Source organism: Chrysemys picta, chromosome 7 (genome assembly GCF_011386835.1).
Source record: "Chrysemys picta bellii isolate R12L10 chromosome 7, ASM1138683v2, whole genome shotgun sequence".
NCBI lineage: Eukaryota > Metazoa > Chordata > Testudines > Emydidae > Chrysemys > Chrysemys picta.
In genome coordinates, this window is record NC_088797.1 from 70,388,458 (window position 1) to 70,403,371 (window position 14,914).

Consider the following 14,914-nt stretch of genomic DNA (forward strand, 5'->3'; position numbering starts at 1 on the left):
ATAGCCAACGAACTTCCGTATGAAGAAGCAAGCGATTGAATTCTTTATCGTTTTCAATGCAAAGTTGTCCAAACAATGTCATTCAATGAATTGCTTCTGATTTTGTTGGTTGCTTTAATGACATAATGTAATGACCTATGTAGGCGTTCACTCAGATTTTTGGCAACTAAATGTTGACGATGAATGACACAGTGTACAGCGAATACATTTGGAACCGCTTTTTTTAAATATGCAAGAAAACCCCTGTAGCGCCCTATCATCGCTGGAGCACCATCAGTAGCAACTGACAAGATATTACTCAGGGGGATTTCTTTTTCTTTAAAAAACTCTTCCAATGCATGAAATATTGATTCTCCTTTAGTATCTGTTTGCAAATTTTTAGCAAATAATAATTCTTGGCAAATTTTTTCTTTTATGAATCGCATGTATGCTAAAAGTAAGTCTTCATTTCCTGGCAAAGTTGACTCATCAAGCTGTATAGAGAACTGGGATGTTTTTAAATACTCACGTAACAAGTCTTCCACATCTTGAGCCATTTCATCAATTCTTCTTTGCACTGTATTATTGCTCAAAGTAATTTTTTTGGTAATATCAGACGCTGGCTTGTGTAGCATAGTGCGTATTACCTCACTTATAGCCGGTAGAATTAGTTCTTCACCAATAGTATGCGGTTTTCCCGATTTAGCAATCAGTAACGAAATGTTGTAAGAAGCACGCAACCCATCGTCATCTTCTTTGGATGCTATTGAAAAGAGTGTTGCCAATGTCGGCTGTCTCAAAAAATGTTCTTTAAGTGCCTGAAAATAAGATAAATCCTTCTCTTTCTTATCAGCATGAACTTCTGTCAAATGTTCTTGTAGTCTTGAAGGGTTCATAGCTTCATTTGATAAAACTTTTTGGCAAATCAGGCACATCGATAATGTATTGTTTGAAGGCGACTGAATAAAGCCATAGTTCAAATATTCAATACTATATTGTCTACATTTTTTCTTGGGTTCAGCCATGATATTATCTGTAAAAGAAATAAAATTTATGTGTTTATTTATCATAATAGGGGTATAAAATTATCAAGATATATAACAATTTATATAATTGAAAAAATGCAATTTCTCTTGCCGGAACCAAAATTTTTTGCAATAGTTGTGTTATTAGAATATCGCCCACGACATCAGGCATACAGTGGTTTTTGCGTAAGATGGCAAAAGAAAACCAAACTAAAATACTAATGAAACTAATAAACTGGGTTTTGTTCTTTGCTCAGCATTAGATATATGTATTTGATATTAAATTGTCAAATATCAAACTACATTTATCAAGAAATAATTAATTTAAAAATATGCAATTAAAAATCAGTTAATAGTTTTAATTTAGTTTGCCCTTATTTAAATAATTGTTCCTTATTAACACAGCCTGATTTACCAATTAACGCAGATGATTCAATAGATATAAATAAATGTTAATAGTTAACAGTTTTTTTACAATTTCATTCCCCTGTTTTTGTTAATATTGTAATAAAAAATATAACAAATATATTGACTGTACACTTCAAATAGTACTGTACTGACACAAGTCTGCTATGATTTTATTATTAGTAAGCACTAGAGACACAGAAACGTCAGGTAGATATGTAAGAAAATGTATAAAAATACTCACGTGTAAATTGCTGTTTTATTGAAACAACAATAATACAATTTACTTTGTATGTGATCTGTAATCCGTAAAGATCGAAGGTATCGAATACGAATAAAAATTTGTAAATACTTATTGCACTATTGTTAACTGCTTTTTACACAATTCAGAAACTATCTAAATTAGCTTTCATAGATGTCGCCTATTTACAGTATCGTATTGTAAACAAGTCATTACACGCACATATTCCTGCCGATGCATGCTGGATTTCCCGACAATGCGCGACACGCTCGCCTGCCAACACTTGCTTGTTAAGAGCTGTTAGCGGACTTGACACCTGATCGGTTATAATTTGTGAATTTATTTGGAAAATAAAGTAATCACTACAACTTTAACTCTATGTTACACAACAGATGAAACATGTACGAACAGTTTTTCAAATTTTTCTTATATTCTCTTCTTTCTTTATGCTTCCACCGCCCCCTTATTTTTATTCAACGCCCCCCAATTGCACCCGAGGCTACTACTGCCCCCCTGGATCATTCCAGCGCCCCCCAGGGGGCGGTATCGCCTACTTTGGGAACCTCTGATCTAGACCATCCCTGACAGGTGTTTGTCCAACCTGCTCTTAAAAATCTCCAATGATGGAGATACCACAACCTCTCCAGGCAATTTATTCCAGTGCTTAACCACTCTGACAGAAAGTTTTTCCTAATGTCCAACCTAAACTGCCCTGGCTGCAATTTAAGCCCATTGCTTCTTGTTGTATCCTCAGAGGTTAAGGAGAACATTTTTTCTCCCTCCTCCTTGTAACAACCTTTTATGTACTTAAAAGCTGTCGTCATGTCCCCTCTCAGTTGTCTCTTCTCCAGACTAAACAAACCCAATTTTTTCAATCTTCCCTCATAGGTCATATTTTCTAGACTTTTAATCATTTTTTGTTGCTCTTCTCTGGACTTTCTCCAATTTGTCCACATCTTTCCTGAAATATGGCACCCAGAACTGGACACAATCCTTCAGTTGAGGCCTAAACAGCGTGGAGTAGAGTGGAAGAATTACTTCTCATGTCTTGCTTACAATACTCCTGCTAATACATCCCTGAATTATGTTTGCTTTTTTAGTAAGTGTTACACTGTTGACTCATATTTAGCTTGTGATCCACTATGACCCCCAGATCCCTTTCCGCAGTACTCCTTTCTAGGCAGTCATTTCCCATTTTGGATGTGTGCAACTGATTGTTCCTTCCTAAGTGGAGTACTTTGCATTTGTCCTTATTGAATTTCATCCTGTTTATCTCAGACCATTTCTCCAGTTTGTCCAGATCATTTTGAATTTTAATCCTATCTTCCAAAGCACTTGCAACTCCTCCCAGCTTGGTGTCATCCGCAAACTTTATAAGTGTTCTCTCTGTGCCATTATCTAAATCATTGATGAAGATATTGAACAGAACCGGACCCAGAACCGATCTTTGCGGGACCCCACGCGTTATGCCCTTCCAACATGACTGTGAACCACTGATACCTACTCTCTGGGAATAGTTTTCCAACCAGTTATGCACCCACTTTATAGTAGCTCCATCTAGGTTGTATTTCCCTAGATTGTTTATTTACAGGACTAAGTTGTGGACTTAGACCCTTTTTCCTTCCCTACTTCCCTATTATAGAGTTTTCCGTATTTTGCCTAGAAAAGGATGGTCCAGTGGTTAAGGCATTAGTTTGGGATGCAAGAGACCCAAGTTCAATTATGCTCTGCTATGGAATTCCTGTGTGACCGTGGGCAAGTCATGTAATCTTTCAGTGCCTTAGTTCCCCATCTGCAAAAAAGGGATAATAGCACTTCCCTACCTCAGAGGTATTGTGAGAAGTACATAAAAGATTGTGAGAGACTCAGGTACAATGGGGATGTAAATCAAAAGAATTGGAAGAGAGTAATAAATGCTCTGCTTTGCCTCTCAATTCATTTTCTTTTCATCCAGCTCGGGTGGATGTACTTGTGCTACCTCTCCTCAAACTAGCAGACTATAATAGCGGTGTGGCTGGGGCGGTGGTTTCAGCTAGTACCAGGATATTGGACGGGGTTGTACCTGGGCAGCAATCCTGAACCACTCCCTAGGCCACCATTGCCATGCTGCTATTTCTGCTCAAGCGGGGAAATACATCTCCTAGTTGCTATGTAGACATAGCTTATAATGTTTTTAGAGGAACCAGTTTGATATCTAAAGTACACATCCATAATGTATTACACTATTATTATAATGTACAGCTTATGAGAGGATTTATATAACTAACTACACTTCTGCCTCGATATAACGCTGTCCTTAGGAGCCAAAAAATCTTACCGCGTTATAGGTGAAACTGCGTTATATCGAACTTGCTTTGATCCGCCGGAGTGCGCAGCCCCCCCCCCCCGGAGCGCTGCTTTACCGCGTTATATCCGAATTCATGTTATATCGGGTCGTGTTATATCGGGGTAGAGGTGTATATATTGACATTGGAAATTAGATCCACTTGGCCCCTGAAGTTGCAAATGTATGACACTTGGTGTTGCAAACTTTGAATATACCAGATATGTCAAATATACCAGCGGGTATCATGGTAAATAAATTGTGGGCTCAGATTGTTTAGTTTTCAGTACACTGACTAGCAAGGCGTGCATATGAGTTATTAGCTTAGCTGAAAGTTGTCCAGTGACACATTTGTTTGTACTGGTATCTTCAATGCAGTTGATGAACACATATTGCCTGTTGGCTGAGCTCAACAGCAGTAAAATTCTGCAGTTGATCAGCTTTGTCCTCAGCCTGCAGTTACAGGAAATAGTTACATATGGCTTATGCAAAAAGAAGAAAATGGGTCCCTCCAGCTATACATGAATGAAATCCAAAGTATCCACAGAGCCAATAGAGAAGAATAGCAGAGCTGGGCTCAGGTCAAAAAATAAATTGGATGATAATTTCTTTGGAGCATGGAGGGTGTTTTGTGTTTGTACAATGCCTAGCACAATGGGGCCCTGCTGTTGATTTGGGGATTTCATGTACCATAAAGCAAATTAATAATAATGGTCCAGAAGGTGGTTGTGGACCCCATGTATAGTGTGTTTGTTATTTGAGAATTTGTTGTTCATGTAATTTGAGACCGTGAGTTAGATCCTCACTTGATGTAAATTGTTATAGCTCAGTGGAAAGAAATGGAGCTACAACAATTTATACTTGCTGAGGATCTGGCCTAGTATTTTAATACACATGCACAAAGGGGCAGAGTTAAGTCTGCATTTGTAACTTTACTTTGGCATTTTCTCACTTTCCAGAGCTTTACCATGCAACTTTACCATGACAGGGGTGGGTTGGTTGGTCTGGAATTATGTATTACTTTGTTTAAGAGGTACACTGATCAATCTGTCCATTGATGAGATTTTCTTGTCTTCAGAAGTATGTGGTGGTTTTCTTTTAAGGATTAGTAATTCCTTCTCTCTTGGTCTGCTTGGGGAACATATTCAAAATGATTGCAGCTGGTGCTTTGGACCAAGCATGGTTTCTTTTTCCTATTGAGTGGTGAAAGGGTTGGGGGAGGAGGTGTACAACATCCATATCCACATGAAACTAATATTTGGTTTTGCCTCCAGCTCTGTTGGTTGCTTCTGGTGACTTTGCTGCTGTGATTCTCCTGTATTTCTTCAGATCCTATGTCTCCAAGTAAGTCTTCGTTTTGCAAGGCTTGTGTCTCTTTGGTATATGCGGATAACTCCTGTACCCTAGCAAATGTTACCTTGGAATCTTCACGTTTAGAAACAGATTTACATTGCACATGACAGTGTTTAAAGTACACACAGCCACTAGAAATGTGCATAAGCCACAGACTCCTAACTTTGAACCTGCAACATTTGTTGGTATTTGGATACGGGGCTATGGATTGGGACCCTCTTGTTTAACATGTAGGCAAATTCCTTGGGAAAGACTCGAAGCATTTGCATTACAGGTATGTGCCTTTCCTTTTGCAAATTTAGCTTCCCTAAAGAAGGGTTGGGGTTCTTTTCCCCTTTTTATTTTTTCTGTGGTCAGTCCTAAAAAATCCTCGGATTTGGCCTTCATCCTGTGCTCCCCTATTCTCGCTCCTTTTAAAATCTGTTTTCAAGAAGTGACTCTGGATCTAGGCCTTACTACATCTTACAGCAAACGCTTGCCTTACTTATTAAGCATTATATAATGTTAGCGAATCAGCGTGGTGCAGTGCACTGGGGACCCACGTTCTGTTCCCAGCTCCTAGAACACTGACCTACTGCATGACCTTGGACAAGTCATTTCATCTCTCCGTCCTTGCTTCTGTTAGTACAATTAATTCATATGATTTTCATATGCATAGAAATGTATATGCTCTGGGCAGGAATACACATGCATAAGGATGACAGGCATATTATATAACAGAGAGGCTTTTTTTTTTTTTTTTTTTTTTTTAAAAAGCTCCATTTTCCAATATTCTGTACAAAAATTGCTTATACCTACAGTATATTTGTACACACACACAGAGCATTATGTTAGTATTGAGCAAGAATGGTGAGTGTGTCCTTTAAGGGGTAGAAAGGCCTTCACCCAGAGTCAGTTTCTGAATGTACAGGTACACAGGAATTACTTCATCCACTACTGAAATACTGCCATCTCTGAGTTGAAATGCAGCAGCTGTCAAATCTATCAACTGTTTAGCATAGGAATAAAGAATACCAAATCTAACTGATGGGCAGACATGGAATGTATTATGTCAGTAAGAGTTATGTAGCCGAATTCCCACACACTAATTTGTGGCTTTCAGGAAGCTCAGAAAAGCCTTTGCACAGTTTGTACATCAGCTGGGATTGCACAGGGCTAGATTTTAAGGCAAACACTGGGGTTCTTGGATGAAAATTTAGGCAGTGGAATGTAGTGTTGAAAGGACAAACTCTGAGAGAGAATGAGTGGCTAAGAGCCAGCACAGCATTCTGAATTGCCCTACGGTAAGTTGGAAGGTTATGGACAGACTTCATCTCAGATATCCACAAGGGAAAGGTTGTTTGGAGTTTTGCACTGCTTTGCAGCTCTGCTCACCAGTAGTGCTTTGTGTGTAATTCCAGGTGCTTTTCTAAAGTTAGGCACCTGAGGGTAGGCTTTTCCAAAGCACCTAAGAGGTTTAAGAGCGCAAGCCCCGTTGAAAGTCAGCAGGATTTGAGATCTTAAATCCCTTAGAAGCTTTTGAAAATCCCCCATAAATTCACCCCCTGTAAATCAGGCCACCTTCATTTAGGTGCCTAAATATAGATGTAGGTACATTTTCACACTTAGGCATCCAAGTGTGAAAATGTTGGCAATAGTTAAAACATGCCTGATAGTGAATATTGCCATTTATAATAGGGTTACCATTCGTCCGGATTTACCCGGACATGTCCTCCTTTTGTGTGCTAAAAATAGCGTCCGGGGGGAATTTGTAAAGCACTCACAATGTCCGGGATTTCCCCCTCCCCGGGCAGAGCAGAGCGAGCGGCTGGGAGGGCTGCAGGAAAGTCCCGGGCTGGACTCCGGAGCAGCTTCCTCCTCCCACCCCCCCTCCCTGCATTCTGAGCCGGCCGGCAGCTCCTCCTCCTGCAGCCCGCTCCGGCAACCCTGTGCAGGGCCAGGGACCGGGTTTTGTGTTGTGCAGGGGAGCTCAGCCATGTGTCCGGCTGGCACAGAGCCCAACACCCTGTTCTGAGCAGCAGGGTAAGGGGGGGCAGGAGAAGGGACAGGGAGGTTCTGGAGGGGGCAGTCAAGAAACGGGGGGGGGCTTTTGGAGGGGAGTGGAGAAAGTTTTGGGCAGTCAGGGTACAGGTAGGGGGTAGGGTCCTGGGGGGCAGTTGGGGGGGGTCTTAGGAGGGGGCAGTTAAGGGACAAGGAACAGGGAGTCTTAGGTAGGGGGTGGGGTTCTGGAGGGCAGTTAGGAGCAGGGGTCCCAGGAGAGGGCAGTCAGGGGACAAGGAGCGGGGGGTAGGGGGCTGGGAGTTCTGGGGGGGAGCTGTCAGGGGGCAGGAGTGGGGAGAGGGATCGGAGCAGTCAGGGGACAGGGAGCAGAGGGGTTTAGATGGGTTGGGAGTTCTGGGGGGGGCTGTCAGGGGGCAGGAGTGTGGAGAGGGATCGGAGCAGTCAGGGGACAGGGAGCAGAGGGGTTTAGATGGGTTGGGAGTTCTGGGGGGGGCTGTCAGGGGGTGGGGAGTGGTTGGATGGGGCGTGGGAGTCCCAGGGGTCTGTCTGGGGGTGGGGGTGTGGATAAGGGTTGGGGCAGTCAGGGGACAAGAGGCAAGGAGGCTTAGATAGGGAGTGGAGTCCCGGGGGGCAGTTAGGGGCAGGGGTCCCAGGAGGGGGCAGTCAGGGGACAAGGAACGGGGGGAGGGTTGGGGGTTCTGGGGGGGCGGGAAGTGGGAGGGGCAGGGGCGGGGCTAGGGCGGGGCTCCTCCCGTCCTCTTTTTTGCTTGTTGAAATATGGTAACCCTAATTTATAACTGTGTACTTTTCCCAGGCTATGCTGTACAGAGGAGTGCTGCCATGTGCTTCAATGGAAGGGGCCTCCCTTATGTCTTTAATTATGTAAGTTCAGTAATAACAACAATCCTCGTTATCATACATTTCATTTTCATGCTCTTTTTAAATAGTGAAATTTAACAGAACTGTATTCCTGGGCCTTATAGCAACTAGAGAAGGGTTTTCCTGCTAACAGATGGACGGGATCTGACCCATCCTTTATCAGATATCATGTGAATTCAGTTACCTGATTATCATCCGGCATCTTGGCTGGGTGGGCACTAGAGTGGTCATAACAATGGCCATCTAACTCACTCAGCCCTCCCCAGTGAATAGGATAAAATAATCTTATATCATCAGCTCGATGGGTGCACATGAGAGTTGCTGATGTTTTGTTGTTGGAGCCGGAGCCTTGTAAAAGATGTTTTCATTCTGATAAGAGTACAATCCTGTCCAGTAACTAAACTGCTGTGGGGCTCTTATTTGTGTTCCTGGCTCACTTCATAGTGCTTCCGTCAGAAGAGAGGCAGTTCTTTTACATGGCAGCTTAATGTCGGTAATGAGAATGTGATTGCTAGGACAAACCTGAGCCATCAAGGACAGCAGACGATATAAAACCTTTTTTAAATACATGAAAGTAGCAGAGGAGTACCATGTGGTGTAATTGCTAAAACGAGGCTATCTTGTTGTGCATTATTTTGATTAATTAGACTGTGTGTTGATTTTGTCCTCTTTTCAGGGTAAAACTATCAAATTTCTCACCAAATTTAAATCTGTGTTATTCTTAGTCTGTACATGTTTGATTTGGTTAGCATGTTGATCATCCAGTGCTAAAAAAGCACCTGCATTCTGTAGAGGTAGAAATATAATAATTATAGCTCATTAGGTGGAAGCACAATCCCAGATGCAGACTGGTTAACAGCATCCCCCTCTTTCCCATCTGCAATGGTAGGTAGAAATAAACAGGGAAGTTTTAATAGTATGGTGGTACCTAGAAGTCCTGCCTGGGATTGGGGCCCTAGTCTATAAACACACTGTATGAGACCATCCCTGCTCTGAAGAGCTTAAAGTCTAAATAGACCAGCCAGACAAAGGGAGGGGAAAAGAAGATATATCATTTCCCATTTTACAGACTGCAAACTAAGGCTTAGAGAAATTAAGTGACTTACCCAAGGTCACATAGTAAGTCAGTGGTAGAGTGAGGAATAAGCTCTTTTGATTCTCTCAGTCCTGTGTTTTAACCAACAGACCATATTTACTAAATAACCCAGTCTTTTGTTGCAACTCTTATGATGTTTATAGTAAGCTCCATAGATATAATTCTAGAATTTACACAGTATCTTGTATATTGAGGTGGTTAATTAAAAAAAAATCTTTGAAAAAGCATATCTACTGCAACTGTTTTTAAGTGTAGCACAAAGAATAAGGGTCACATTCTCTCCATTAACACCAGCCAAAAATTTGGCCCTAAATCTTACAAATTGTTCTGTTCTGAAAAGAGCAACTGTAATAATAGATTGTAACTAGGGAAGCTGTGCTGTCGCTGAATTCAATTCTAAAGAGTTGGCTGTAATTCCTAGTACTTTATAATGTTTTCATAGACATTAAGGCTAGAAGGGACCATTATGATCATCTAGCCAGACCTGTTGCATTACACAAGTCATAGAATTTTACCTGCATCACGTATATAACTTCCAGCTACATGACGTGCACCTGTTGAAGTCAATGAGAAAATTCCCTTGAATGGGAACACTGTCTGGCTTATAGTTTATAGACCAGGGTCTTATTTTCCTTCCATAAAACAAATAGAGTATTGAGTGGATTTGGGAGATATTTTAATGCATCACCTGTCTATTGCATATAGTGTTTGTTACTTTTTAACTGCTCTGGTTAGAGTGATGATAATACCCCACAATTAACTGTCTTCAGTTCTGCATGTGTTCTGTTTGGGTGTGCTCATATCTGTGAGTTGAAAGTTTGGATTGAAGAGCTGGGGTGGAGAGGGATACGTGCTATTGATTTGAAGAAGTTGATATTGAAAGCAGTTTTTTCTATGGTGTGAGGATCTGCATTGCTCAGTTCAAGCAACTCTTTGGTTTACAGTCAGGACTTTTAAAAAGTGAATTTTTGGCAGGGTGTGTACTCCATTTCAGTGCAGCTATATGAGAAAAATAGGCTAACTAAATTGATTTTAGACTGATCTAGTTAAACTGATGCAAACCCTGAATGTAGAAGCACTTAAAACAATCTTCACTCAGTGTTAAATCAATTCAGCTTAATTTAGTAGTTTACCAACACAAGATAAACCAATTTAAGCAAGTGTTAAGCTGGTTTAAATGGATCTACATTGGGGGTTTGTACCATTTAAATAAGATTGGTTTAAAATCAATTTAATTAAATTGGTACAATATTTGTAATATCAGCAGGCCTAAGTTTTCCATTGTGGCATAAACTGTTATAAGTACATTTATGTGATAGGATGTAGATATCTGCATAATGAATGACACAATGTTACTGGCTTAGATTAATATAGAATGCTATAATTTAAAGGTGAAGTACAGGGGATGGATCACTTGATGATTACCTGTTCTGTTCATTCCCTCTGAAGCACCTGAAGCTTCCTTCTGAAGCACTGGCCACTGTCAGAAGACAGGATACTGGGCTAGATGGACCTTTGATTTGATTCAGCATGGCCGTTCTTATGTTATCTGTTTAGGTATCTAATTCATTTGTGCCAGTACGGGAATTCTTCCCACAAAATCCAAATTTAAACAACCCAAGCAATGGAAAGTCTGTCGTCTTCTCTTTGGAGACTGTGATCTGCAGAGCAATAGATCCCACCCAGAGGCAGGGGTGAAAGTAACTTACAGGACTTACCGGTACTGCTGGAGTCCTGGGGGGCGTGGCCTCATCTGGAAGAGGCGTGGCCTGAACCAGAAGAGGCGGAGCCTCTCAAGATTTAAAGGCCCTGGGGCACCGGCTGTGGCTGGGAGCCCCTGGGCCTTTAAACCAACCCAGGGCTCCCAGCTTCAGGGGTGGCTGGGAGCCCCCAGGGCTCAGGGGCAAATTAAAGGGCCTGGGGCTCCGGCCGCCGCGGAGCTCTGGGCCCTTTAAATCCCCACTGCAGCTCCGGCAGCCAGAGCTGCGGGGTGGATTTAAAGGGCTCGGGGCTCCCCGCAGCAGCAGGAGCTCCGGGCCCTTTAAATCCCAGCCCCAGCCCGGCAGCCAGGCTAGGGCGTGGATTTAAAGGGCCCGGAGTTCCCACAGCTGCGGGGAACCCCTAGCCTTGCTGGGGAGCCACAAGCCCTTTAAATCCCAGCCCCAGCCCAGCCACCGGAGCTGCGGGAGGGATTCAAAGGACTCTGGGCTCCCCGCTGCAGTGGGGAGCTCTGAGCCCTTTAAAGCCCGGCCCCAGCCCAGCTCCCGGAGCTGCGGGTGGGATTTAAAGGGCTCTGGTGGGGAGCCCAGAGCCCTTTAAATCCCTACTGCGGAAGCCGGTGCGGTCCGGCATGGTGTACTAGCTCTTGCCGGTACGCTGTACCGGCTTACTTTCACCTCTGCCCAGAGGAAACTTTTCATCGCATTAAGAACAAAAGAAAGGCCATACTGGGTCAGACCAAAGGTACATCTAGCCCAGTATCCTGTCTTCTGATAGTGGCCAATGCCAGGTGCCCCAGAAGGAATGAACAGAACATAATCATCAAGGGATCCATCCCCTGTCGCCCATTCCCAGCTTCTGGCAAACAGAGGCTAGGGATACCATCCAGGCTAATAGCCATTAATGGACCTATCCTTTATGAACATATCTAGTTCTTTTTTTTAACCCTGTTATAGTCTTGGCCTTCACAACATCCTCTGGCAAAGAGTTCCACAGGTTGACTGTATGTTGTTTAAAAAAATACTTCCTTTTGTTTGTTTTAAACCTGCTGCCAATTAATTTAATTGGGTGGCCCCTAGTTCTTGTGTTATGAGGAGTAAATAACACTTACTTATTTACTTTCTCCACATCAGTCATGATTTTATAGACCTCTATCATATCCCCCCTTAGTCATCTCTTTTCCAAGCTGAAAAGTCCCAGTCGTATTAATCTCTTCATACGACAGCTGTTCCATACCCCTAATCATTTTTGTTGTCCTTTTCTGAACCTTTTCCAAGTCCAATATATCTCTTTTGAGATGGGGCAACCACATCTGCACACAGTATTCAAGATGTGGGCGTATCATAGATTTATGTAGAGGCAATATGATATTTTCGGTCTTCTTATCTATTCCTTTCTTAATGATTCCCAACATTCTGTTTGCTTTTTTCACTGCCACTGCACATTGAGTGGATGTTTTCAGAGAACTATCCACAATGACTCCAAGATCTCCTTTTTGAGTGGTAACAGCTAATTTAGATCCCATCATTTTATGTGTGTAGTTTGGATTATGTTTTCCAATGTACATTACTTTGCATTTATCAACATTGAATTTCATCTGCCATTTTGTTGCCCAGTCACCCAGTTTTGAGATCCTTTTGTAGCTCTTCGCAGTCTGCCTGGGACTTACCTGTCTTGAGTAGTTTTGTATCATCTGCAAATTTTGCCACCTCACCTTTTACCCCTTTTTCCCGATCATTTATGAATATGTTGAATAGGACTGGTCCCAGTAGAGACCCCTGGGGGACACCACTATTTATCCCTCTTGATCTGAAAACTGACCATTTATTCCTACCCTTTGTTTCCTATCTTTTAACCAGTTATCAATCCATGAGAGAACCTTCCCTCTTATCCCATGACTGCTTAATTTGCTTAAGAGCCTTTGGTGAGGGACCTTTTCAAAGGCTTTCTGAAAATCTAAATACACTATATCCCTTGTCCACGTGCTTGTTGACCCCCTCAAATTCTAGTAGATTGATGAGGCATGATTTCCCTTACATTCAGCCTAAACAATCCTTTGCTTGTAAAACTCTGGAAGTCACAACTACAAAATCTGATGTGCAGATGAGGAAAAATATTTTAATGAAACAAAATAAGTTTTTGAACTCATTTCATCCCAACTGCTTCTCCCAATATTAAAACAACAGTAGATCTATATATTGGAGAAGACTAAGCATATCTGGAAAAAGCTTTCTTCTCATTAATCTATTTATGCTGTGCTCATGTGGTTTTAGTGGTTAACTGGCTGTTTGCTCACAGATCCAAGGAAAATTTTCCCCACTGAGAGATCTTCAAATGTTCTTCAATCTTTCTGTGTAACAGACTGCTACATCTGGCTTCAGCTAGCAGTCAGCACTGTCATCTTTCAGCTAGTGGGAGAGTTTGTGGAGCTAAACAAATCTCCACCGTTAGCACCAACCATTTCTGTATTGAAGTACTCAGTGGAGTTTTGCCTGGATATGCCACAGCTGGATTTGGCCTGATGTGTCCTAATGAAATCTGAGGCACAGATGGGCAAACCAGTTCAGATAAAATAAGAACTGACTTGAGCCTTTGACCCAAATTAGGACAGAATTGCAATCAAACTTCTATTTGATCTTTGAAAATGTTTTGTTGTTGGGTTTTTAATGTTAATTTTTGTGCATCTCCACACTGCCTGGTACAGGATAAAATACTTATGAGAGAGGCTGTTTTCATAGTTTGTCTGGAAAACATTTCAGTTATGTGGGGCAGATCCAAAAGGCAGGTATAAGCATATGAACTTTTGAGTATTGTCCCAAACTTAACACTTTAACCTTTTGAGCAACAAAAATGATTATATTTAGAGAGTCGTTGACTTGCAATGAAAGATGAAAAGAACCAAATAAGTATAATTTAGCCAAATGACCACTGGAGGAGGTGCGGGGGAAAGAACAGTCTACAAGGGGAAGTACGGTTAGGAACACCACCACCACCAGCCCAGGACCCAACCTACCAGTTGTATCATAGACATTATTACATGAACATCCATATAAGATGCTAAATAGAAGTATTGTACAAATAAAAGGCTCATGACATGACTACTTGCATACATGCATATTCATTTTTTTCTTGTGGGGCTAACTTGGGTGTAAGATAATACTTTGATAACCGGACACTATGTTGGGAGGAAAAAGGCAGTCAGACCATGGAGTAAAATTTAATCTATTGTATGTGAAAGCAAAACAGTATAAACAGTTACAAATGGAAGGTTTTTATCAACGAATCAGTCCTAAATGTAAGATTAAAGATCCCATCTTCTAAGCTTTACTGGAATGATGAGTCTCATATTTTGGATATGCATACTACTGCTACATGTATTATTCAGCAGTGGTCTGTCTGCCTAGGTAATACAAAACTACATGCTATTGAGAATGAATATTACATTGCACGTTTCAGGAACTGTGCATGTACATGAGCAGTCTGTGATAAATCATGTTTCATAAAAATATTGGTCTGAAGGAAGAGAAGAAAGCAGGTAATGAGAACAATAAGGACGTGAATGTTTAGATCATTTTTAAAAAATGTGTTGCAGTTTGTGTTTAGTTCATAATGTACTTCTCCGTATTCCACAAGAAAAATGAATCACAATTATGAGTTGGTCTGAAATGAGCCTCAGCTGGCTAGGTGAGTATAATGATATAAAACTGAAATAAAGAAGCTGGGGCCATTCATCAAGAGAAGAAGGAATTGAGTTTAGAGGGATGCAATCTGCCCTGTAGCTCAGACGCTTAATCTTGAAGGACATTTTTTTTAATACGATGTGATTGCCAGTATTAGTTCACAGCAGCAGTTGTTGGCGTGAAAACTCCTACACAATGCACAAACCATAAAAA

General features: G+C 41.6%; 1 long non-coding RNA gene across 1 annotated transcript in view; it reads left to right on the plus strand.

Moving 5' to 3' along the window:
• Window positions 1–14,914, plus strand: part of LOC135972931 (uncharacterized) — a 112,794-nt gene that overhangs the window by 93,420 nt on the left and 4,460 nt on the right. The window contains exons 2-3 of the long non-coding RNA XR_010589549.1: window positions 5,248–5,317; window positions 8,142–8,209. This is a non-coding gene — a long non-coding RNA (uncharacterized LOC135972931). The remainder of the gene's footprint in view (window positions 1–5,247; window positions 5,318–8,141; window positions 8,210–14,914) is intronic.